This window comes from Dermacentor silvarum, unplaced genomic scaffold (assembly GCF_013339745.2).
Source record: "Dermacentor silvarum isolate Dsil-2018 unplaced genomic scaffold, BIME_Dsil_1.4 Seq737, whole genome shotgun sequence".
NCBI lineage: Eukaryota > Metazoa > Arthropoda > Arachnida > Ixodida > Ixodidae > Dermacentor > Dermacentor silvarum.
Window position 1 is genome coordinate 36,706 of NW_023606701.1, and position 23,296 is coordinate 60,001.

At 45.4% G+C, this 23,296-nt stretch overlaps 1 long non-coding RNA gene across 1 annotated transcript; it reads left to right on the forward strand.

The window, feature by feature from the left end:
- The first annotated feature begins 17,736 nt into the window (after positions 1 to 17,736).
- Positions 17,737 to 20,867, forward strand: LOC125941967 (uncharacterized). The gene is made up of 3 exons (XR_007464705.1): positions 17,737 to 17,815; positions 19,518 to 19,559; positions 20,384 to 20,867. It is a non-coding gene; the product is annotated as an uncharacterized LOC125941967 (long non-coding RNA).
- The last annotated feature ends 2,429 nt before the right edge of the window (positions 20,868 to 23,296 follow it).

Sequence of the window (23,296 nt, forward strand, 5' to 3'; positions counted from 1 at the left end):
CAAGCATAGGCGATAACAGTGATTACTACAAAATACTAAAAACAGCTCATACCGCTCCTAATGAATAGTAGAATTCAATAAAGAAAAAAATAGTGTAACAATTGTCCTTTAGTCTGGTAAAATACTCCAACACTAAGTTTCAGTTTTACCATTCTCAATGAAGAAAGTTTTCAAATTAACTTACCGAATATATTTGTGGAAAGCTCTGAAAGTGCTTTCTTTGACTTCAGGACATGTTCAACCATAAGCATGCCAACTTTCATTATGAACAGATTACATAAAGTGCAAACAATTTAGTGCACAAACTCTAAAAACGTTACAAAATGAAGAATGCAGAAGAATGCGTTTGAAAGTAAAAAAAAAGACGCCTGGTGGCACGTCTCCTCCATCACGACTACCAACGTCGATGACCATGAGCAACCGTCGTGCATATGGAAGCTGCACTACGCTGCACACGCTAGCACAACGCGAAAGACGAAGCACGTAACTGACACACTAATACAACGCGCAAGACAAAGCACGTAACTGAATCGTCACCGAGTCAAATCAGCGCGTACAGCGCATCGTAATTGCAGCCTCCGCGATCAACTTCAGAAACATTTTCAGAGCTAATTGCGGAGGCCACGCTCCGCTGTGCTGAGTACGGTGAACGCCACCTAGGTGGCGTTGGTAGTGCTTCTTGATGCCAGCGTCCCTTCGAATGCTGGCATCGAGGCGTCGTAGTGCTGAGACCACCGAAGCGTTCACTGTCGGTGCGCGTTAGTGTCATAATGCAGTACTTCTCTTTTCTGCTCGTAGGCGGCGGCACCGCCCCGAGCAAGAGCGCGGGTACACGGAGGAGTGTTAGATATATAAGGCGTGTCTGTGTAGCTCTCTGCAAATGCGTTTGTGGCGCAATGGGTTAAACGCTCGGCGATCTATCGTCGCGGACCGAGAGGTTGTGGGTTCGATTTCCAAATTTTGCATGTTTGTGGAACTTTTTCTTCTGGTTTCTTTCTTTGTATTATGTTCGTGTACATTGTAAGCTGACGTATTTCCGTGACGGAAATACGTCAGTGAAGTCTTGGTGGACCCCGGCATAAAACACTTTCGTGTTAAAAGAAGTCACGACGCTAGACTTCGGCAGGGAAACACTCTGTGTTTTGTATTTTCAGCAAGAATTTGGCACTGCCGGAGGGGACTCTGGGAGAAGAGGGTTAGACCTACATCTGCGCGAAAATTCTAGAGCGGGCAACGCCATCGAGCGAAATGCTGCGCGCGATAAATTCGGCTAAATTGGCGCTTTCACGAGCCACCTCGAGTGCTTTTTGCATAATTTGCTAACTTCTAGTTGATTTCAGCTTAGATTTTTAATATATAGAAGGGAACGCTTGGAGGGAATACAAAGCGCAAGAAAACACAAAATCGACTTTTTCGAAAAGGAAACGCGGTTTTTTACCTTCATCTCACCACGGACGTGGTTTTAAGGAACTAGATGACCCTGATGGCGGAATCAGAAACCGTCTCCTCCTTGCTGTGATCGTCAGGCGCAACATGGAGCTCGCAACCAGCAAGAGCCAGCATCGAGAGCTTGCCTCTTCCTTGCCTGTTTACGAGTCAGGAAATGGGCCGACTTATTCCATTGAAATCACACTGTTACAACTGGTGATGTTAGGGCGCACTTGCAGGTATGCCAGCGGGACTTTTCCTATTTCGCGCGATAAAAGTAATGAACAAAAAAAATATTTAGCAGGATTGGGCGCAATGAAAGCGACTGAATTGGTTGCTTTAGGATGCATGTACATTTTTTAAAGCAACTTTACACTTAGTGCACAAGATAATTGTTTTGCTGGGAGAGGACTGATTTTTGAACACCGTAGCTATGATAATACTTATATTTATCAGTTTATTTAAGGCTTCGCTAAGGTTAACTCAATCACCCTGTAGAGGTTAAGCTTAAATGGCAAAATAAACCATCAGCGACTGCAAATGCTACCAGGGTGACTGTTTCAAACACATGCTCAGGCCGCGCTTACAGTATCTGTACTGAATATTCTCCTGTGACAGAAGGAATGGTAAATATACTATTTTTTTTCAGTCGAACGTGATTACATTATATTCTTGATTTCATGTGATTTCTACGTTTTCTCCCTGCTCAGCATGCGAAGACAATGAAATTGAAATTGTCTGCGATGGATCTGATGTGGTTCCACAAGCATATTGTAAAGGCGCCGAGTTTGACAGCAAGTGGTCCTGTGAAAAGATTAAATCAAGGTGCGGGTGTGCACCTGGCTACGCTCGTTACATCAACAGGACATGCGTGCCCATTGATCAGTGCGGTAAGCAAATCTGTTACATGCAAATAAATAGTGTCTGGTAATATAAATAATAACATTACCAGACATAACCCAATTCGCTTTTACCGCAATTTAAGTTGTGATATTTATTGTCGAAATTGTTATTGCCCTTGGACGTTATAATTACCTTAGGATGGAGCATTGACCTTGGCTCTTTGTCATCCTGAAGTGAAGCACATAGGTTCTAGCCAATACGACGTGAATCTGCAACTCAAACCACTGAGGTTAGATAGAGGATGGTATAGAAACTCTGCATTTAAAACGGTACCAGCTTATATTAAAATTTGGCCATTTAGGACCAGAGCTATACTGAAAGTGCGAAATTGTTTTTTTTTTCGTTGGGAAGATTGCTTTTATGGCCACAGCAGCCGAATGATGACACCAACATAGTGCACTTCTTGAAATTGTCAAATTGCGATGTAATAATCAACATTTAATGAACTAGTTGGTTAAGTATTTGTTAGATTGTAGAGCACGAAGGACACTGGTGCAATAATGAGTGCCCCATGCCTTATTTACTTTCCTGTTCCCCTGTTTTGCGTATGCGAAGCCGAAATTCTGCTAAAGTGTTGAATACGGCTTTATATGTGTTTCAAACGAATGACAAAGGACACAACCGCCAGTCAGCCGTTTAAATTTGACAATATGACAAGAAGGAATACCGGTGTGTGGAAGAATGCAACTCGCCGTGGTTGCTCAGTGGCTATGGCGTTGGGCTGCTGAGCACGAGGTCGCGGGATCGAATCCCGGCCACGGCGGCCGCATTTCGATGGGGGTGAAATGCGAAAACACTCGTGTACTTAGATTTAGGTGCACGTTAAAGATCCTCAGGTGGTCCAAATTTCCGGAGTCCCCCACAACGGCGTGCCTCATAATCAGACCGTGGTTTTGGCACGTAAATCCCCATAATTTAATTTTTAATTTAACAATGCGCCGAGCATCACCCAAGATAATGACGATGGCAATGTCGCGTGATACTGTTTTTTTTATTCTGTGCAGTTGTTACTATCAGTGTTCTGCTATCTGGTAAGCTGCATATTGCAATATGACGTGGCTAGTATATTTTGGAAGTATATTTTTAAAGAAATTTTGATGGCGTTAAACATGGTTGTTAACATAAATATTGATATTTGTTACATGTACGAACATTTAGGTGGTCACTGCGTGGCCCGTCTGGATAATTGGAGGATACGATAATTGAACGCTAGAGGAATATACCTCAGGCCGACCTCTCTGCATTTCGTATCATGAAACATCTCTCTTTCTCTCTTAATTGAAGGCGGCACCTGAACACACTTTATTACATTTGGCTACAGTGTGATTTTTTTAAATAAAACACGAAAGAAAAGCAGGCAAGCTTGCACTCCGTCGTGCAAAGCTTAGGTACGGTGAAAATGTCAATCTTCAAGTCTTACTGGCTGCTAATGCTAGGTATTAACGTGGGTGCTGATATGTCTTAACTTGGTTTGACTTATCAACGCATGTAGGGAAGGTATACTCCAGCGATCATTTTCGAAGGTACATTCCCGTTCGCGACATTTCGAGTGACTAGCGGTAGACGCGTCGGCGCCTACGAGCGACAGCGTTCCTGGCATGCCACAAACGCAGGCAGGCAGGCAGGAGCCGTGTGTGTGTTGGGCGAAGCGAGCGCGAACCTGCGCCGGCGGTAACAGGCAACGCGAGGCGTCGTCATCGCTACTGCCTCGGCGCATGCGCGGCTAGGCAACGCGGGTGGCGTCTACAGCAGCTCTGCGCGCTGCCTCGTTTGTGCTGCTACAATTTGTTTCTCTATCTCGCTCTCATTTTGTCTTTCCCTCTCCCGAGCATTGCGCGCGCAGTGCGCATGCTCTCCTTCCTTCTCCTTAATGCCCCATGTCAAGGTGACATGCGCACGGCACGGAGAGGAGGCGACGCACACGCCGCTCGGCGAGGTGGTTGCTTGCAACGCAGTGACGTCATAGCTCGGCAAGGTTTTGCGAAAGCAAACGCCACTTCTGACGGTTAGCTAGAACAGCTTCGCTGTTAAAAAAATTGCCGCGTATCTGCGTGCGTCGCTGCAAATGTCGTCGAAAGACGATAGTCTTCTGCCGGCCGTACTACATGAGTGCTGGTCTGATCCGCGGCCACCCGTGATGCTGTTCTCGTACCATTTCCGTCCTGGCATGATAAATGTAATGGAGGTTTGTTTGAACAGATTTCATTTTACCGCATTATTTCATCATGCGGCCATTTATGTTTTGCCCTGCCTCAGACAGCGCTTCCTTTATGTTGAATCGATCGGCCGCATCTGGCTGGCATTGATAAAATTGAGGAGGCGCTGCGTGAGACATGGACGCCATCTGGCAATACATCGGGAAACATGAGCTTGTGCAGAGGGTTTCCTTCCTCCATGGCAGAGGGCGCTCGTCGGGGCGCAGTCGGCGAACGTCGTTCGTTATCGCGCATAGCATGGCATTTTCAGCGAAGCTTAAGAAACTAGGGCCTTTAGAGTTACGTATCTATGTATTTTCTATTAAAGGAACACACCTCTTAATACATACCTAGTGATGTTGTGCCTCAGATATGCGTAATATTTACTTTGTGATCGATAACGTTCACAAGTATGAACAGCCGTACCAGTTTAAGTAGTGTGGGCGATAAGCAAGTGGTCCAACTTTGGCCGGGTGGCTGAATCGGGTGACAGACAGACAAACAGACAGACAGACAGACGAAATTTTCCGCGTTTAAGTTCCCCAAGAAAGACTATCGTCTTTAAAAGATACATTGGAACTTTGTTGCCTGGATGAAGTCGAGGAGCGGCCGGTACGAAGGTCTGTGTGTCAAGCGCGTTAGCTCAGGTGCTCGACCTGGGATGTTGCGAAGACCGCGCAGGTGATCGTTGCGGTCCGCGTGAAGACCCGGACAGGTCCCCAGGAGGTGATCCAGCGTTGCCTCTGTGGCTAGGGCAATGCAGCAGGGGCAGACCTGTGTGTGTACGTGGGGGGGGGGGGGGGGTGAACACCGGGCGTCCAAGTGGTCCGCGTAGCAGGAGTCAAGGTGGCGCCCACGCGGATCTTCCTGAGAGCAACCTACTCTTGGCGAGTTAAGCCGCCGGGAACGTCCGATCCACGCGGTGGGATGAGTGCACGCGAGGAGCGCCGCAGTGATTTTTTGTGCACGAGCAAGCGGTCCTTTGGGGACAGGCGAAGTAGAGGCAGCGGGTTTCGGACTTCCACTGGAGGACAGGCGGCATCTGCGTCCAGTTGGGCAGATACAGGCCGGTGGTTCCACAGTATCCAGACAGGACAGGCGCACGAATGGATAAGACGATGCATGTTTGAGGCTATATCTAGAGAGCCAGTAACTTTTCGTAGCTCTCGAACAGCCTGCGTGGTGTCGATGTATATAAGCAATATGTTCGGCGACATACAAATGTAGCTGAGGTATCATGACTGACAAACCGTCCCGCATAGCTGGGAGCCCCGCCAGTACGTATGAAAACGGTGCCTCTGTAATATAGGAGCATGATTGTTGCTCGTCAGGTAGCCTGTGGCTTACGAGGCTGATGTGCAAAACGCAGCCATCGATAGCTCCGCTTACGTATGCTTCTAGTGAGTCACCGGTGGCTGTGAGAGCGGGCTTCTGTGGCACCCGACGGCTGAACTGTCGCAGGTGAGTCAGCGGTCGGTTGTCGCTGGCCTTCGCCTTAAACCATGGCGGCATTTCTCGCAAGGGTGCGACAGGCTGTGGTAGTGTTGTACTGTAGTAGTTGGCTAAGGAAGCCGCAGAAGGTACAGCTTGGCTCGTTAAGCGGTGAGAAAATCGACGCTAAAGCACGATTTTGTTGATCGCGTTTTGCTGCGCTTCCACCTGGAGGGTCGTGCATCGGTGAGCTGAGGAAGGCATTTCATCGTCCGCGTGGCCTCTGGGTTCGCGGTTTCAAGCAGGTCCCAATTTCTTAATATGAGGCGTTGAAACTGAGCTTGGTAGACGAGCCGATGTTGCAGGATTGGTCGCACCGAAACGCTGGCCATTCGAGAACAAGCAACCCCGGTCTTTCAAGAAATGCGGCGGATAAGATTCAGGATATAAGCACTCTTCCGACGTGCGGAGCGAACCCATGCATTCCCAGAGCCGGATTCGTCCAGTTCGACTCGTAGCACATGGATTGTTGATACCGTAGTGAGTGGTTGGCCATTTAGGCTCAAACATGGGTGTCTGCTGGTGGTAACGGCGACCTCGTCTATTGGTGACGGACATGAATGCAGTGTTTGTGGCAGAAACTGTCACTCCTATGCGAGCACATTAGTCTGAGGTCTTGTTCAAGGCAGTCTGGAGACCACCCTTCTGGCGTTGGAGGTCTGTATTTAGTGTACACACTGTCACATCGTCCGCGTACAGAAGGAAGAAGGCATCTGGAATACCGGCAAGTTGCCACGCGAGGAGCAATAGGGCAATGTTAAACAGAATCGGAGCCGCATCGACAGAAAATGTCCGGTTCTTTCCTTGCCGAATCGGATGCAGAAGGTGCGGTGTGACAAAAAAGGACATCACAATGTCGCAGACGTGCGGCGGAAGTTAGAGCCATTGCATTATGCGAATGACCGCCGAGTGGCTAACGTTGTCGAATGCTGCTTGTTATTCCTCCCACATGCACCACGGACGTCACATAGTCTAGGCCATCTTCCGTCAGTTCCCAAGTGCGGTCTAAAGCTAATCTGGACCGGATGGTACCAGGCATGCTTTTCCAACCACCAGGAGATGCGCGATGCCAAAATCCGTTGAAGAAGTTTGCACAACGCACACGTTAAGGCGATAGGCCGAAGATTAGAAAGCTTGTCCGAGGACTATCCTGGCTTCGTTATCGGTACAACTTCAGCATGGCTCCATGATTCAGACAGCTCTCTAGTGGTGCAAAATTCCTTTAGCAAGTCAAGCAGCCACTGAAGCGCCCGTCCATAAATGTTCAGGAACACTTCAGATGTCATCTGGGCCTGGCACCTTGCGTGCTTTTGCCTGGTCAATGGCTGCCTAGAGCTCCGCATTGTAAACAGCACTTGCATGCCTTCGATGTCTGACTGACTGGGAGTCCCGCCAACTTCCGGAGGAAGGCCATACACACAGTCGAATTGTGGCGGGGCCTGATCGTACGCTGGGAAAAAGGCCCTGGCTACTTCTGGGGCGATCTGGCTCGGCATACATCCGAAAGACAGGCATGCACTGGCTGTTGGGTCCGGCGTGCAATCGCCTAATTCCATGTTCCGGAACATTCGCCATATCGAACCAATCCATCCACCGTTCCTGGGAGAGGCGCTCCTCGCAGCAACGGGCTGACGCGGTGAGTCTATTTACGTTCGTACGATGGGCTCAGCGGCGACCGGTTCTCCGTTTAAGGCCAGTTCTGCAAGATGACATGCTACCCACAGACGCAAAAAAGTTGCACTGCGAGGGGTCCTGTACGGCTGTGGTTAACACCTGCAACAAGTCAGATGGTGCTGCCGCGGTCGAGGCGTTCAATTCCTTGCGGAATAAGTCCCAGTCGGTAACGTAGCACCTACGGTGGAGGCGGCGTTGGCTGACCGTGGTCAAACCGTCTATCGGGGGGTGGCGATCACTACCCAACAGTCCGGATCGCGATCCCAGAAAACAGCACGCGTACCCAGCCACCACGAGAGGTCCGGCGTGTACGGTGGGGCACTGGGATGATCCCAACGGCAAGTAGAAGAGTCCGAGTTATTCAAAAGGGGCAAACTGCGCGTCTGTAAACGTGTCTAACACAATACTGCCTCTCTCACTAGAGGCGACTATTGAGGCACATTGAAGTCTCGCCCGGCCAGCACTGGGCACCCAGGGTGAGCTCCATGAAGCTGACCTAGCCACCCTAGCCGCAAATGAGGAGCGCTGCTATATATACGGGCGCACATAGCATGACACTACAATCACGTCCGTGCGCGGAAGACAAACCAGCACTGCCACCCCTTCTTGTCACTCGTTACACCACCACAGCAGGGGAACTTGCGTCTGATGATTCACAACAACAACATATACTGCAGCCCTGTCTAGGAGCACCAGCACTGTGGTGCGTCATCGATCAGGGATAGCTGGCGAAACTTACGCAGTAAATCCGGGAACCCATGGAATCAAAATCGTCTCCTGTAGGAGCAGACACCAAGCGGATAGCTTTCCCATGGCGAGCCGATGTCGAAGCTCTCCAGTAGTCCCCTGGCAAGTCCCCGATAGTTCCACTCGAAGACACTATGGTGCCGCGTTGCTTTCGAAGGAGCGGCATTGTGGCGGTGGGAGATTGGCAAGCAGCAGATTTGACAGCTCTTGCAGTTGCCGGGCCACAAAGTGAATAAACTCAGCCATTGTCAGCTTGGCCGGTGTCGATAAACAGATGGAAGATGGATAGAAAGGATATGTAAAACAGGATGGTGTCCTTCTCGATTTAGGATTCAATTCTTTGTTCGTCTTTTTATGCACTGCCCTGCCTGCCCTTATGCTTCAGCAGTCTTTCATGCAACAATTCATCACATCCGATTTTTGTTTCACATCTGAAGCCATGCTACACTAGTTATAATGCATTTTTAACTGGTCACAATAAATGTTCATCTAATTACTCCGGCTGCTCTTAAGAAGTGCAATGTTCATACCGTAATCCGGAGCGAAAAGCTATCCAATAAGGCAAGAAATGTGATGCGCAATATTATAATGCTAGTGCTACTTGTAATTTTATACTCATTTTGCCAAACACAAGCTAATATTGTAAATTTAAATTATCTGTGCGGTCAAGATATAACGTTAAAGAGGAGAGTGGGTCAACAATCCAAAGAATTGCATTACTGACGACAACAGAATACGAAAATTAGGTGCAGGAGCATGGTGAACTCGTATAGTTAGTACAGGTTTATAATTAACAACAGGGCAACAAATGGGCACTGAGAAAGACACAACAGGTACTGACTATCAACTGACGAATGTATTTGTGTTGCTGTTCACTTTTATAGTTCACATGCTACATCATTGTGCACGTTTCTTGTCAAACAAAAAGAAGGGAGACGCAAGATAATATGAAAAAAAAAATACATTCAAACAAGCAAGAAACCACTTGTGATGATCTGGATAGTGGCGTGTACCATAACGGGACAAAGTGCTTGAATTATCAGCTTGGAGTCATGATTGTGTTGTGGCAACAACAAGGGGAAAATTACTGATGATGATAATGGAAGAAGAAGCCCACGTGCCACGGTCAAGGAAGTGGCGGGCGGAGCGCGCAGAGCGTGAGAGCGAGCGGAAGTCTGGAACGTAATCTCGCAGAACGGCGGTTAAATCTGGCCTACTGGTGACCGGTGTCCTGCTACCTGCAGAACTGGATAGAGATCCCCCTCGTGGCTGAGCTCTCCTGCGCACCAGCGGCCTGCTTTTATTGCGTCCTGGTGCAGTGCTTCGTACTGGGGAGTGGAACGCCTGAGCAACTGTTTGCCGACCGAGCCCGACGACTGGCGACCGGTTGTCCTGCTACCGCGCGGATCTGGCCTTAGTTGCCGCGCGTGGCTGGGCTCTCGTGTGCACCAGTGGCCTGCTGCTATAGCGGCCTGGTGCAGTGCTTCAAGCTGGGAATGGGGACGCCTGAGCTACCTGTCTGCTGACTGAGCCAAAGATTCTAGCGGCCGAGGTGTTACAGGCCAGGCGTTACTGGCCAGTTAAGCAGTGGCCTGGTGCCATACCGGCCTGCTGCTTCCCCTGCTGCCATGTCGCGATCAGGTGCGGCGTGGTTGTGATGGCGTAAGATGTGGCCGTCGCAAGCAACACACCAGCTATCTTCAAGTGTCTGACGACGCAGCGACGGACTACGCAGCGACAACCGCCATGGGCACCGCAACGACGACGCACACCGGAGATTCGTGATGCATGAGTGCTAGGCACATCCTTATATAGAAGGACAAACGTCTTCAGGACTCTAGTCCGCGTGCCTGTTAATTTTCTGTATCATGTTAGCGTGTCTGCGTACTCGTATAGTCTGTGTCCTGTAGAAGTCTCCCGTGTGCCATGTCATTATTAAAAGTATCCTGCGCCCAAAGGAAACAGCAAGACATTCCATCATACCCCTTCTTCACACAGTTATGTTCGCTTCAGCAGAACCATCTTTATATCAGTAAGGGCAACGGATAGCTGTATTTTTCAACCTGATTCGGCTTTATGAAGAATGCTCCCACAATTTCTCCTGACACCAGGTCACGATGCTAGTACATGACCTGCACTTTCGTGATCCGTGATTCTTGACATTTACGGGCCCAACAATGCTCTGCCAACTGCGAGCACTTTGCTGCATTGATATTGTACTGTTGTTTGCTAAGGCAATCATTTTTCCTGTATGTAGATACACATGCAGGAGAAAGGTATCTCATAGATGATGGGGCATGTGCGTGTAACAAACATGGTGGCAATCCTCGTCGTGCAATGTCTTTGTGAAGTGCCTTCAGTCTGAATGTTCATCTCAACAGCTGCAAAGTGCGTTAAGTCATTCCGTGCTGAGAACAAGTGCTTTCTGTACGTTGGACGACATTCTTAAAAAAGTACAAGCCATGAACATACTGCTCCACTGTCTTCCTGTAGTAACATAGCGTTGGACGGAGTACTCATAGCATCTCCAAAATTTAACCTGTAAATAAGAAGACTTGCGCGAGCTCTATGACCACAGACGATAAATTCTATGACTCAGAAGAAGAAACGCCTAGGAGGAACTGCTTGAAGGAACTCCGGAAGTACTGCTCAGCATGCACCAAACTGGTGAAAAGTGAAATTGCCAAGCCGCGAATAGCAGCAACCTTGACAAGATATCATGTCCAACTAATGAAATTCAGTGCCGTGGAGCAGATCACGAAACCTAAGAAATCCACATAACCAGAGTAGATAATAAGTACACATTTGGAGCTGCTGTTAAACAGTTGAAACTGATATGTGCAAGTACTCATCTCAAAACTATGGTTTCCATGCGTAAAAAGAAGACAATAGTGTTGTACATTATTAGCCTCTCTAATTATTTGAGGCTAGTCGTGAAAGTATTCATACTCTGGGGAAGAGTTCTAGCACTCTGTTTAGGAGAAGTACTAATGCTCTGTCAGGGGGAGTTGCTGTTCTCTCTCTCAGATGGAGGGCGTTAAATATGGGACAAGCACATACTACCCCTAAGAGAGTTCCCGGAACTCTCTGTTTTAGAGTGTGTTTTTATTAATGAACCGGCGCAACAATCCCATTGCACCTTGTCCTTTACTAGCATTTGCTTCGACTTGGTGCTCCCAGTTTAGCTCAGCTATAAGGAACCGTTTACTCCAGCCGAGCTCGAGCTACGGCGAAGAACAAGCTGTGCGGCTGATGATGATAAATACAGATGAGTAATTTGTACAAGTGATGACGATGTGTAGACATGAAAAAGAGTCAGTCATGCCGTCGCGCTCACACTAATTCCCTCCTACGTTGGAAGCGGCTGCCTGGTCGAGAGGCATTATGATTAAACGCAGTGAGTGTGCGCTTTTAAGCGCGATACACGCAGAATTTCTGTACGACGGCAACAACTGTTATCGGAACGAAGGCTAAGGGGCGAGACACGGTAATAAACCGGGGATGTCTGCTGAATGACTGTATAGGGTCCAATAAAACGACTGGCGAATTTTTCGCATAAACCGGGACCGCGCAGAGGAGTCCATAAAAGAACTTCGTCTCCGGGGCAAAAAGTGACAACATGATGAGTCGAATCGTAGCGATGCTTCCGAACATCCTGAGCGATGTCAGTGTCAATTGGGGCTAGATGATGGCAGTCTTCGAGGCGATGCAAAATTTGTTCTGAGAAGGGCTTTGTTGAGGACATGGGAGCTGTAAAGAACGAGACGTCTAGAACGAAACGAAGTGAGCGGCCATAGAAGAGAAAAAATGCCGAAAAGCCGATGGCGTGTAGCACAGCCGTATTGTAAGCCAATGTCACAAACGGCACGATTGCAGCCGACTTGTTATGGTCGGGGCCGATGTACATTGCAATCGTATCCGATGGAGTACGATTAAAACGCTCTGTCAAGCCGTTGGTCTGCGGGTGTTAACTAGAAGTGTTCTTGTGAACGGTATATGAGGCGCCCAGAACTTCGGCAAGAAGAGACGAGACGAAGGCTTTGCCGCGGGCGCTGGGGAGAACGCGTGGAGCTCCGTTGCGTAAGAGGATGTTGCGTAGAAAGAAATCGGCGACTTCAGCGGCAGCGAGGTGTATATATCCACCTCCTAACCCAAAATTAAACAGGTCTCAGGTGGTTGACTGGAGGCGACATCAAACCAGAACTTACACGAACCCGGTACATCTTAACGGCATGTTTCCAGATTTATACCCTGAGGCCAAATGTAAGTTATGTAATGATAGAGTAGCCACTCTAGAACACATACTCTGGGGTTGTGAAATAGCTCAGACGAGAATTGCAGTCCCCTCGGATGAACTAAGGGCGCGGTGGAGAACCGCACTGACTAGCTCTGATCTTCAGGACCAACTTTGGGCCATCCAGCAAGCCCGGGAAGTTACAGAGAGACACGGTCTCTCTGTTGCCCCCGGTGCGGCCTAGACCCAGGCCATCAATTGCCGGATATTTATTAAAGTTGACTCACTCACTCACTTCAGCGGCACTCCCCGATTGTATACGGGCCGTCTCGGCCTGTGCGTGTCAGATGGTCTATGGCTGTAACAATCCAGCGATTGACATTGGAGGTCTTGGGAAGAGGACCGTACAAGTCTATTCCGACGAACGCGAAAGGTGAAGCGGGACAAGGAAGAGGTTTCAAAAGACCAGTAGGAGGAGTCGTAGGTCGTTTGCGGCGTTGACAAAGAACGCATGATGCGACGTACCTGGCTATACGGCAGGAGAGGCCAGGCCAAGAGCACTGACTTCGTATTCTGTCGCATGTATTGTGGTATCCGAGATATAACTTGCCGTCGGATCATCATGAAAGGCTTCACGCACCTCACGTTGCCGAGAACGTGGTATGATGGGTACCCATTTGTTGCCATCGACGTTATAAATATAGCGATGCAATGCCCAATCGTGAAGGTTGAATTGTATCCCTTATAAAAATGACTATTGAAATGTTGTTGGCATATTGTTGAGGAATTGTTGACGCAATATCCTTTCAATAATGTCTCAATAGTTATTGAACGTACACAACAATACCTCAACAATAAAGTCATTGAGCGCTTCACAACAGTAAAGTCATTGACTAATTGTTGTTGACATATTGTTGAATAATGTTGAGTACTATTGAGAATTTTTGAGCAATATTGACATTAAATATATATCTGAAACACACACATGTAGACGTGTATGTGTTTTACACATATATATCGTTTTATTGTTCACTTAATCACCACTAAATATATAGCGTGTCACATAACTTGAACCAAATGCTGATCTCTCGAGTCTTAACTGGGGGAGCTTGTGGCAAGACGACGCTGCCGCAGGCATTCCGCTTCGTTTGCCCTAAATTCAGGGTCGGCGGCTCTTCGCTGACGTTTCGCCTGGGCTTCGGAAGCCGTCACGCTAGAATCAGCATGCTAGAATCAGCATGCTAGAATCGGACGACAAGCTTCGCTTACTAGAATCGGACGACAAGCTTTGCTTACGTAAGATATGCCTTTGCTTACGTAAGATGCTTACGGCGACAAGCTTTGCTTTCAGATATATATTCAATGTCAATATTGCTCAACACTTCTGAATAATACTCAACAGTATTCAACAATATGTCAACAACAATTAGTCAATGACTTTACTGTTGTGAAGCGCTCAACAACATTATTGTTGAGGTATTGTTGTGTACGTTCAATAACTATTGAGGCATTATTGAAAGGATATTGTGTCAACAATTCCTCAACAATATGCCAACAACATATCAATAGTCAGTACTCCATTTTCTCGACAGAGGAAGGGCTGTTAACTTTTTTTCTTTGGGTCCCACGTATGACAAGGGCAGTTCAAGGAAGCGTTACAGGTCCCCATGCCCACAGGGGATATGTGCCATTGAGCTTGGACCCTTTCTGCACTGCCTCCAGGATCGGCCCACATGAAACGGGTGCCATTGATCTTGGACCCTTTCTGCACTGCCTCCAGGATCGGCCCACTTTATCTGCCCCTGTATCTATCTGCCTTTTGAACGTTGCTATTGGAAATGACAAAACTTCAGCGTAATAGAAGTTACAGCTTGAGTGATATTGTCAAGAAACATTGGGAAGAACTCGCAAGCAATATTTTTTTTTTGTAATTTGTGTAGCATGTGTAGTAAAGGGTTGGTGCCAGAGACCGCCTTTTTTCAAGTTTGACTGGTTGCTCGGATGACCTCGTTTTGTTCTCACAACTTGTCATAGTGGTTTTTGATGTGTGGCAAAGCCAGTGTCAAGCAGACACCATTTACTATTTTGTTTGCTCATATGTTTTGTTTATATCAAGTACAAGGCAATGCATGTACGGTACGCTATATTGCACTCTACGTCCATGCCACAGTTGTACTCGTGCCTACGGGTGACAAAATTTCATTTTCAACTTGCCGGCATGTTCTCGTTTTGAATGCCCGGATAACAGCTTTGGCTTTTGGCTCAAGGTCACTTGAAGATCGCCGACAACGGGAGCTAAAAGCATTTCATGCTTAAAAGAGTAGGCAACCTTAAACTTTGACTTAGGTGTTTCTTTTTGGCACTCGCATCCCGGCGTTGGTGTTCTGTGCTTTGGTAAACAGTAATAAGTGATTTCTGATCAATTATAATTATTCCAGACACTTCAGTAACTCAACTTGAACTAAGATTATGCTTTGATATCATGTCTATAAAGAAACCGATGGATTTTGCACTTTGTTTCTTTTTTTCCTGATTTATTTTTAATCTGGTCTCAGCTAATTAGTTATAATTATCCCAGACACTTCAGCAAGTCCGCTTGCAACAAAACTTATGCTTTGATATCATATCTATAATGAAAGTCATGAATTCTGAACTGAACCATTTTTTTCTATTATTTTTTTATTTACTTGGATTGCATCCCCGGTCGTCTCAGCTAATTAATTCTAATTATTCCAGACACTTCAGTAACTCAACTTATAGCTAAACGTATGCTCTGATATCATATCTATAATGAAATTCGTGAATTTTGTACTTTACTATGTTTTTCGATTTATTTTCACCTCTTGATCATCTCAGGAGGTGAACCGAAAGTACTGTCCAAAGAACAAATGGCACTCGACGCTCCTGCCACTAAAAACTCCCGATACAGCTTTCTATTGCTCAATCCGTGCAACATAAAATTGATTTTCTTTCTTTTTCTTTTTTTTTTTCTAGCGTGAAAGAAGCCCGCGAATACACGCAAAATTGCCGCACAACTAGCCGCTCGAGGCACTATGCGTGTATCCGCGGGCTTCTTTCACGCTCGGAAAAACACTTTTAATGTACCACGTAATGGGCAACAGAAAGCTGTATCGGGAGTTTTTCCTGTTGCTATATAATTTTCTGATTGAGATTTTTCAGCTAAATATAATATCTGAGAAGCTAATTATTTATTATTAATTGATTAATAATTATTAATTATAATGATTATATAATTAGTTATCTAATGCAAAAAATTGAGTATCTGTAAGCGACGGCAAACAACATTACCTTGGTTCTGTCCAGCTACGTGGCATTTGCCTATATTTAAGTGTCGGTGCAAGAAAGTTGGGACACCCTGTATATAGTTGGTGTTAAAAATTATAGGCTTTACGAAAATTTTTAAAAATCACTTGTAGCAGGTAGCATAATTCTTATCACTTAGCTTGGTTATTCGAAGAAACGGACATTAGTAACACAAGAAATTGAAACTAATATTCTAATAATTAACAAAAAATTTACTAATGAACTTCTTAGTTAATTATTTTACGACACATATTGCAATATATGAATTGTAGCCGGTGAGTTTGCAAAACGCATCCTCCTAAAATGAATTTCCAGTATAACACCAGTTTCGAGATATTATTGCCCAAAGTGTGGGACGAAATACATGGGCGTTTTAGTTACTTTAGTTAGTTACGTTTTAGTTACGTATAAAACAGCATTTTAGTAACAAATTAAGTCTAACAACAGTGCATTTTTACGGCGAGTTTGATGGCGCATATCTCCAAACTGGTGTCATTCTGGAAATTCATTCCAAGTGGATACGCCTGAAAAGATCACCGGCTCAAATTCGTAAATCGCAATATGTGTCGTAAAGTAATAAAATAAGAAATTAATTAGTGATTTCTTCTTAATTAGTTGAATGTGTTTCGATTGCTCGTGCTACTAATGTCCGCCTCATCGATTAACCCAACTCAATGATAAGAATTATGCTACCTGCCACAGGCGATTTCTAAAACTTCCGTAAGACTTAACAATGACCACCCTGTATATATATATAGACACCACATTGGAGCACAAGACAAAACGTCCCAACAAGCAGTGACCAATGGCCGATGATTGGGCACCTCCTGGATTCCCATCGGCGACTATTGTAAGTGGCCAGTGCCCTGTCTGTGTCAGAAAACGGCATTGCCTCCATGTTAAATATGGGCAAGATGGTGGGAAAAGTAGTATGTAAGCATAATCAACAAATATGTTTTTTAAAGAGTGCGTTTTGTTTAGTTGTTAGCCCTTAGCGCACAATAAAATGAAACAAGTTTGGGTGACCTCTGCGACGTGGTGTCCATATTTTACATGAAAGCCTAGGTCTATTCTGTAACACGTAGAGACGGGGTGCTGGCCAGTGTGCTGGGAAACTGCTTGGCCACCACGCACAATCTACGCTGTTATACTTTGCCGGTAGCAAATCATAGCGCAGAAGCACAGGTACAAATGTTTAACCAACGGGACGGCATGCTGTCTACCGTTCCTCATGATGTCAAACTAACAAGCACGAACAGCGACAATTGTGTACGTTGCTGGTCCGTAGTTCATTTCGCGCCGGTTGCTTCACGTATTAAAATAAATATTTCATTTTAATACAAACGATTAAAACTGTGCGCGCACACAGGGCGCGACATTTGCGACGTTTGAATTTTGCACTATTTCCCGCGCGCTCCGTACGTGACCGGCCGGCGCACTGCGTTACCGCGATAAAGAAAATAGTTCCTCAAGGAAGCTAAGCAGAAAATTTTCACTCTTGCAAACCACAGAAATTGTTAAGAAATACCATTATATTACAAGATTTGTTAATAAATATGGCAATTCACATCTATGAAAGCGTGGATTTGTATGCGCGTTTTTGTGTGAATGCGCGCTTGCGCTGTTGACTCTTTGGCGGATTCCGGAACTTTGTGCGTGCGGCGTATGTGTGCGGGTTGCGGGATGAGTTTTCTGTGTTTTCTGTGCCCTTTGCCTCGCTGTGACATCTTTGGTATATTACAACTTATTGCTTGGTCTTTATGGGCTACACGGTGCCTCGAAAATCACCATGATCGCCTCCGACTCAGCCACATCGCAGGTGAGTGAGTGTTTCGAATTCCACTTGCTCGTTCATTGCGACGCTATCAGAAAAAGTGCGTACAGAGCCCGTGCGTGTCTTCAACGCGCCTCTGTGCTCGTTTTCATTACTAGTACTATCCTTCCGTTGCGAGAATTGGTTGTGCAGCACTAGATTTGTGATATTGAGCATGAAGTATTGTCCTGATTTAACTTCACAGCGCGCTTGCGGCGACGTAAAGCAGCTATGTGGAGCCAGCTAAAACAGGGCATGTTGTGTCACGGCCGGGCTCGACTGGCGCGCGCGCTCGCTTCTTGCGAACGCGCGCGCCAGTCGAGCCCGGCCGTGGTTGTGCGCGCCACGATTTTTGGTGCGGTGTTCCAGCACCGATTGAAATTAGCCTTATTAATGAGCGCTCGTGCTCTGCCGTTTTGGTGGGCAGCTATGTGGAGCCAGCTAAAACAGGGCATGTTGTGCGCGCCACGATGTTTGGTACGGTGTTCCAGCACCGATTGAAATTAGCCTTATTAATGAGCGCTCGTGCTTTGCCGTTTTCGTGGAAACAATGCGACGTGAAATAATCCGAACTGTACTGTAATCAATATATTTCGTTCGCGCAACGCCGTCCATTGACGTGCATCTACTACATGGCGTGTCGGGATCGGCGAAAATATGCGCGGGGCGTTTTGCCGTTCTGATGTATTCTGCTGCGCTGTTCGCTTGAGGATCGAGTGCCCAGAGTCCGCTGCACGCCGTGCGGTAGACACGCGCTGTGGTGCGATAATAATAAGGAATTGCAATGGCGTATATGCGATTCTTTGTGATAGGTGAGATAAAGAAGGGCTGATGCCAGTGAATGCTGTGAAATCATCAGGTTATGTGTGGTTTGTTTTCTACCGGTACGCGCGCGGTGAACTTTTTTTTTTTTAAACCATTATCTCCCTTCGACGCCATCGAGTACTTCGCGCTAAGGCCTTCGCGTAGGCGCTCTATATTCACGGAAAAGGCACATTCTGTGGGATGCTATGTTCTGCTTTAGTGGGATGAAACATTCAAAATAATGTCATGGTGTGAAGTTTCAGCCTTTGGCCCTTCAGTAACTGATTGATATAACTAAGTTCGAAAATCAGTAAAGGAACGAGATGCTTGGGCATATTTGCCGTGTCGTCCCACTGTGCTCCCAGTGGCATGTAAGCGTTATCGACAAATGTCAAAAATTAGCAAGGCTTTTTACGAGATAGAAGCAGACAGCTATGTCAATAAGTTATTTTTGCTTTGAATTCACACACTAAAGAGGAGAGAGAGTTAAAGGGGAGCGTATCCTTGTGATCTAAATGACGCTTTGCCATAAGCTTGGAACAATGGTTTGTTGGTGGAGCAGTTCTGTGGAATACTTAGAGAGTAAGCAAACTGCAGTAGCAGCAGTTAGACGGGGAGTAAAAAATGCAACACTGGTTTTATATGAACGAGTTACCTTTAAGATGTGGCCGCAACAGTTCATGCAGTAGATGAGCAAAAATAATTTTAAAATATAGGAGAGAAATTAACAATAAATTATTTGCCCACCTCACACTTCCAGTGGCAAGAGCAGCCATGCTTTAATGTTTTCAATCAGTCATTTATATCCATCCATTTATGTCGGCCTAATCGTCCATGTAGATGTTTTGATTGTTGCTTTTGAGTTATCGTGGCGTCACATTTTAATACTGACATCTGTTTTCAGAATCAAAATGAGCCTGGAGACGCCACAGCCGGAATGCAAAAGGTGAATTCTTTGGCCATTCATTATCTAGCGTCACCATGATCAAATGCACTGTTGCCAGGAGAATGTATTGCTGGGAGGTATTCTCCTTAAGATTTAGTAAAAATGGTAGCATTAAGTGTCTCCTTTGCGATTTTGCATAGCCTTTGATTTGCGAGTCGATTCATTTATTTGATGAGGTGGATGAGGCACACCCTGTCTTTGTGTCTTATGTACACATTCAGCTGAGTTGGTCTGGGACACAGCAAGCGAATGTGATGTGTAGTGGTAATATCGCATTAACGTCGGCAGTTATCTTCCTGTTTGAGCTGCTTGCTACTGCTGCTTGCCAACACAAGCAGCAGTTGCCCACGATGGCGTGAAAGAGGTTCATTGAAGAATGGCACATACTCTGAGTAACATACCCAGAGATCCAAGCAGGTCCATCAGATGGTTATTAACCCACTTCCCGTCTACATAGCAGCCCTACCCATTAGGCCATTGGCCACTAAGTGACACAAATTGGCTGGAAAATAGTTGGACAGACACCCGAAAGTATGTGAAGTATCCTAAAAATGCTACTTGCATTAAAGTTTTCAATGCTTTGGTTTACTTACTATTTTGTACTGGGTGAATCCTTGTTTTTCTGAAGCACATGGCATCCCAACAGCATAACAAGCTATGACATTAGTTTTAGTTGTTTTTATGAGTGACATTAGTTGACATTTTAGGTCTGGAGCAGGCAGTATTTCTGTGATTTATTCGGAGTGTGGCTGTTGTGTAAATGTGCTTAAAATCCTTAAACTACCTCACTAATATTATTTACCTAAACGTGCCATTTCACATAGGTTGGAGAGGTGCTCATTCAGATGATCCTGGCACAGCTTGCCATGGTGGACCAGGCAAGTTTGCAAGGGCCTTGATTCACCATGTGTTCACTGAGGAGAACCTCATGGGCCACTTACTTCTCGGAAACACCACCACCAATAGGCAAAAAGAGGCTCTTGGCCTTATCAGGGTCAACGCTGTTATAGGCAAGTACCGTACATCCTTTTACCCATTGCATTTTTGCCTTCACATTTTGTACTTGGAATTACCAGCTTGCTATTAGCACAACAAATGACTTTCAAGTAGCCTGTGTCTGCAACTACGTGCTACAATAGCCTACTATTTGGAATGAATGTTCATTTGATCTCAAGTCTCTAACGCCTCCATACTAAAGTGCTAAATTTTAAAAGCAGCCTTAACTGCCAGAAGTGATTGGTGGCTCCAACTGACAAAGTTAGGTGTATTTGTGCATTAGTTGCACTACTTGACTGTCATTGCAATGAACAGTTGCAATGAAGCAACTACCAATCTGTAGTACCAATCTGTGAAGCTTGCTACCAATCTGTTGCTAAGCGGGTGTGCTTAAGTAGCCTGAAAGTGTTGTTATAGGAATTGTGGAGAAGCTATGTCAAGTGCAGTTACTGCTCAACTCGAGGGACAGCACTTCCACTAAATTTCAGCAATCAAAATGGCCCTCCAGATTCTGTAACGCAAAACATAGTGGTTTCACCTATTTCAACAGACCACATTGAATTAAAGTTGCTCCTGTCTTGAAGGAGGTCCATGTGGTGGCAGACAGTAGCCTTTAAGCAGAATGAGCTTAAGTTACGGGGCATAATTGTTTGGTTGTTTCGATGAAAGCAACAATAGGAACAGTTGCCAAATTCGTTGTCAACATTGCTATGTTTAGCAATGTCCATTCATTCTAGGCACTCAACCAATTAAGATCCAATTTATCACATTGTATTGTAGGATGTGGAAAAAACAAATGTATTTATTTGACTTTTCCTCAAGTTCCCATAAAATGATCAGTACTCAATAGGCCCTTGGCAGCTACTATATAAAGCTTATTACAGAACATGAGGCATGTCCACAGCTCCCACTCTGAAATTGTTGGAAATGTCTTGCTTTCTTAATTCAAGGACGCACTTGCCTGTTTTCAGCGTTATTATAAACCAGTGCTCAAGTACTATGGGTTTAGATTTATCAAAGATTGAATGAGCTTTGTAGGTGTTCATGTTTAACCCTTTGAGGATCACATATTTTCTGGCAAACGTCCCCCAATTTAAGTGTTATATTTTTATTCTGTATCGTTCTTCAGAGTGACCTTTCGAGAAAAAAAATGGGTAAATAATTTTTTAGGTCACAAAGTGACAAAGATTTCTTAGTGTCCGCTGTTTTACACCATGTTTATTGTAGCATGCAGGGCAAACTAGCATAATCACATTTTTTAAATGTAATGACACTCACAAAACATTAAACTAGTTGAATACTCCCAAACTACTGCAGTGATGGGCACCATAGAATAAAGAGAAAGATCAGTTTTGGAAGAAGCCAAGGGGCAACAGCACAATCAGGATTTTTGTAGAAGTCGCAGAAGGTTACAGAATCTGTAATGTGATGCTTGGGGACACTTCATTCTTAAAAGGTATGCTTATTTATATGTTCTTTTGCCGCCTGATATTTAAGGTCGTGACCACACGATTTGTTTCCACCACTCTACATGCATGGCAGTGACCCTCAAAGGATTAGCAGAGCCAGTCCACTTGCATATTTCTCTTGTAAGACTGAGCATTTCTTCGTATTTCTTCTTCGCATTTATTTGTGTTAGTGTAACCAGGTCGGCGTGCAACTGCAGTAAATCCTCGTTATAAGCAGTATTTTGTTTTCAGTAGAGAGGCATAAGAATGGTCATCACGATGCGAGAAGTGCACTCCAGTAGCATATGAGCTTGTAAAACAAATTCAGATATACCACATTCATTTCTGGCCGCATAACCGTATTTGAAGCAACTCCTGCGAGGAAAAGTGCAATAAAGTGCTGCACATTTTGATTATGATTGTTGAGAGAATTAATTTTAGTTGCCAGTAGTCTACCTTTAAGTTTTTTCACTAACTGTATGAAGTCTTTTTTCCACCATTTTGTTCCTAAGCAAGCAACGTTCACATTTTCACACCAAGGATATTCATGAAGTTATTCTGCCACAGTGGGCTTTTCCTGTTTGCCTTCTGCATATTGTACTAAGTGGAGTCCTCCGGTGCCACTCCACTTTGAAAGCTGGTCATTCTCTAGAATTGAACTCGTGAAAACTTGGAATAAACAAAACAAATGAAACAGTTTCATTATAACAGGGCGTACTGTATATCGCACTTTTGCATGTGGAACATTGATCTTTAACGTCATGCTGTTTTTCCTATTTTTACAGGCTTTACCTGTCACAAGTTTCCTGGGACAAACATGACCTACATTAAGAACACTCTGGCCTCACTTCTCGCAAGGGACCTGAAGTGTCCAGAAGAGCTCAAGTCTGTGGACAGTTCAAGTGTTGTGCACTTGCAGCCCTGAACATTTTTTTTATTATTATGATGTTTCTGGTCACCTGAAAAGCACAGGTTGGATTGTTCAGACACAAGTACTGTGTTGTGTTTAATAATTAATTGCACAAGTGTTGCGCTTTGTATTTTAGTACATTTTTACGTAAATCTTTAATATATTTCTACAAAAGCTAGTGTTTCTTGACTATTTTATTTCATAGGTATCTCGGGTCATTTCATGCCAAGACTGTTCCATGACGGCACACCATTTCAAGTTTGTTCGATAAAGTATAGGTAGGCCCAGTGAGAAATTTTACAGAAAGTTAGGTTTCATACGTACACCGGAAAGTGGAATCTGTGCTATTGTCAGAGTGGTTCTGTTTAAGAAAAACTACATAT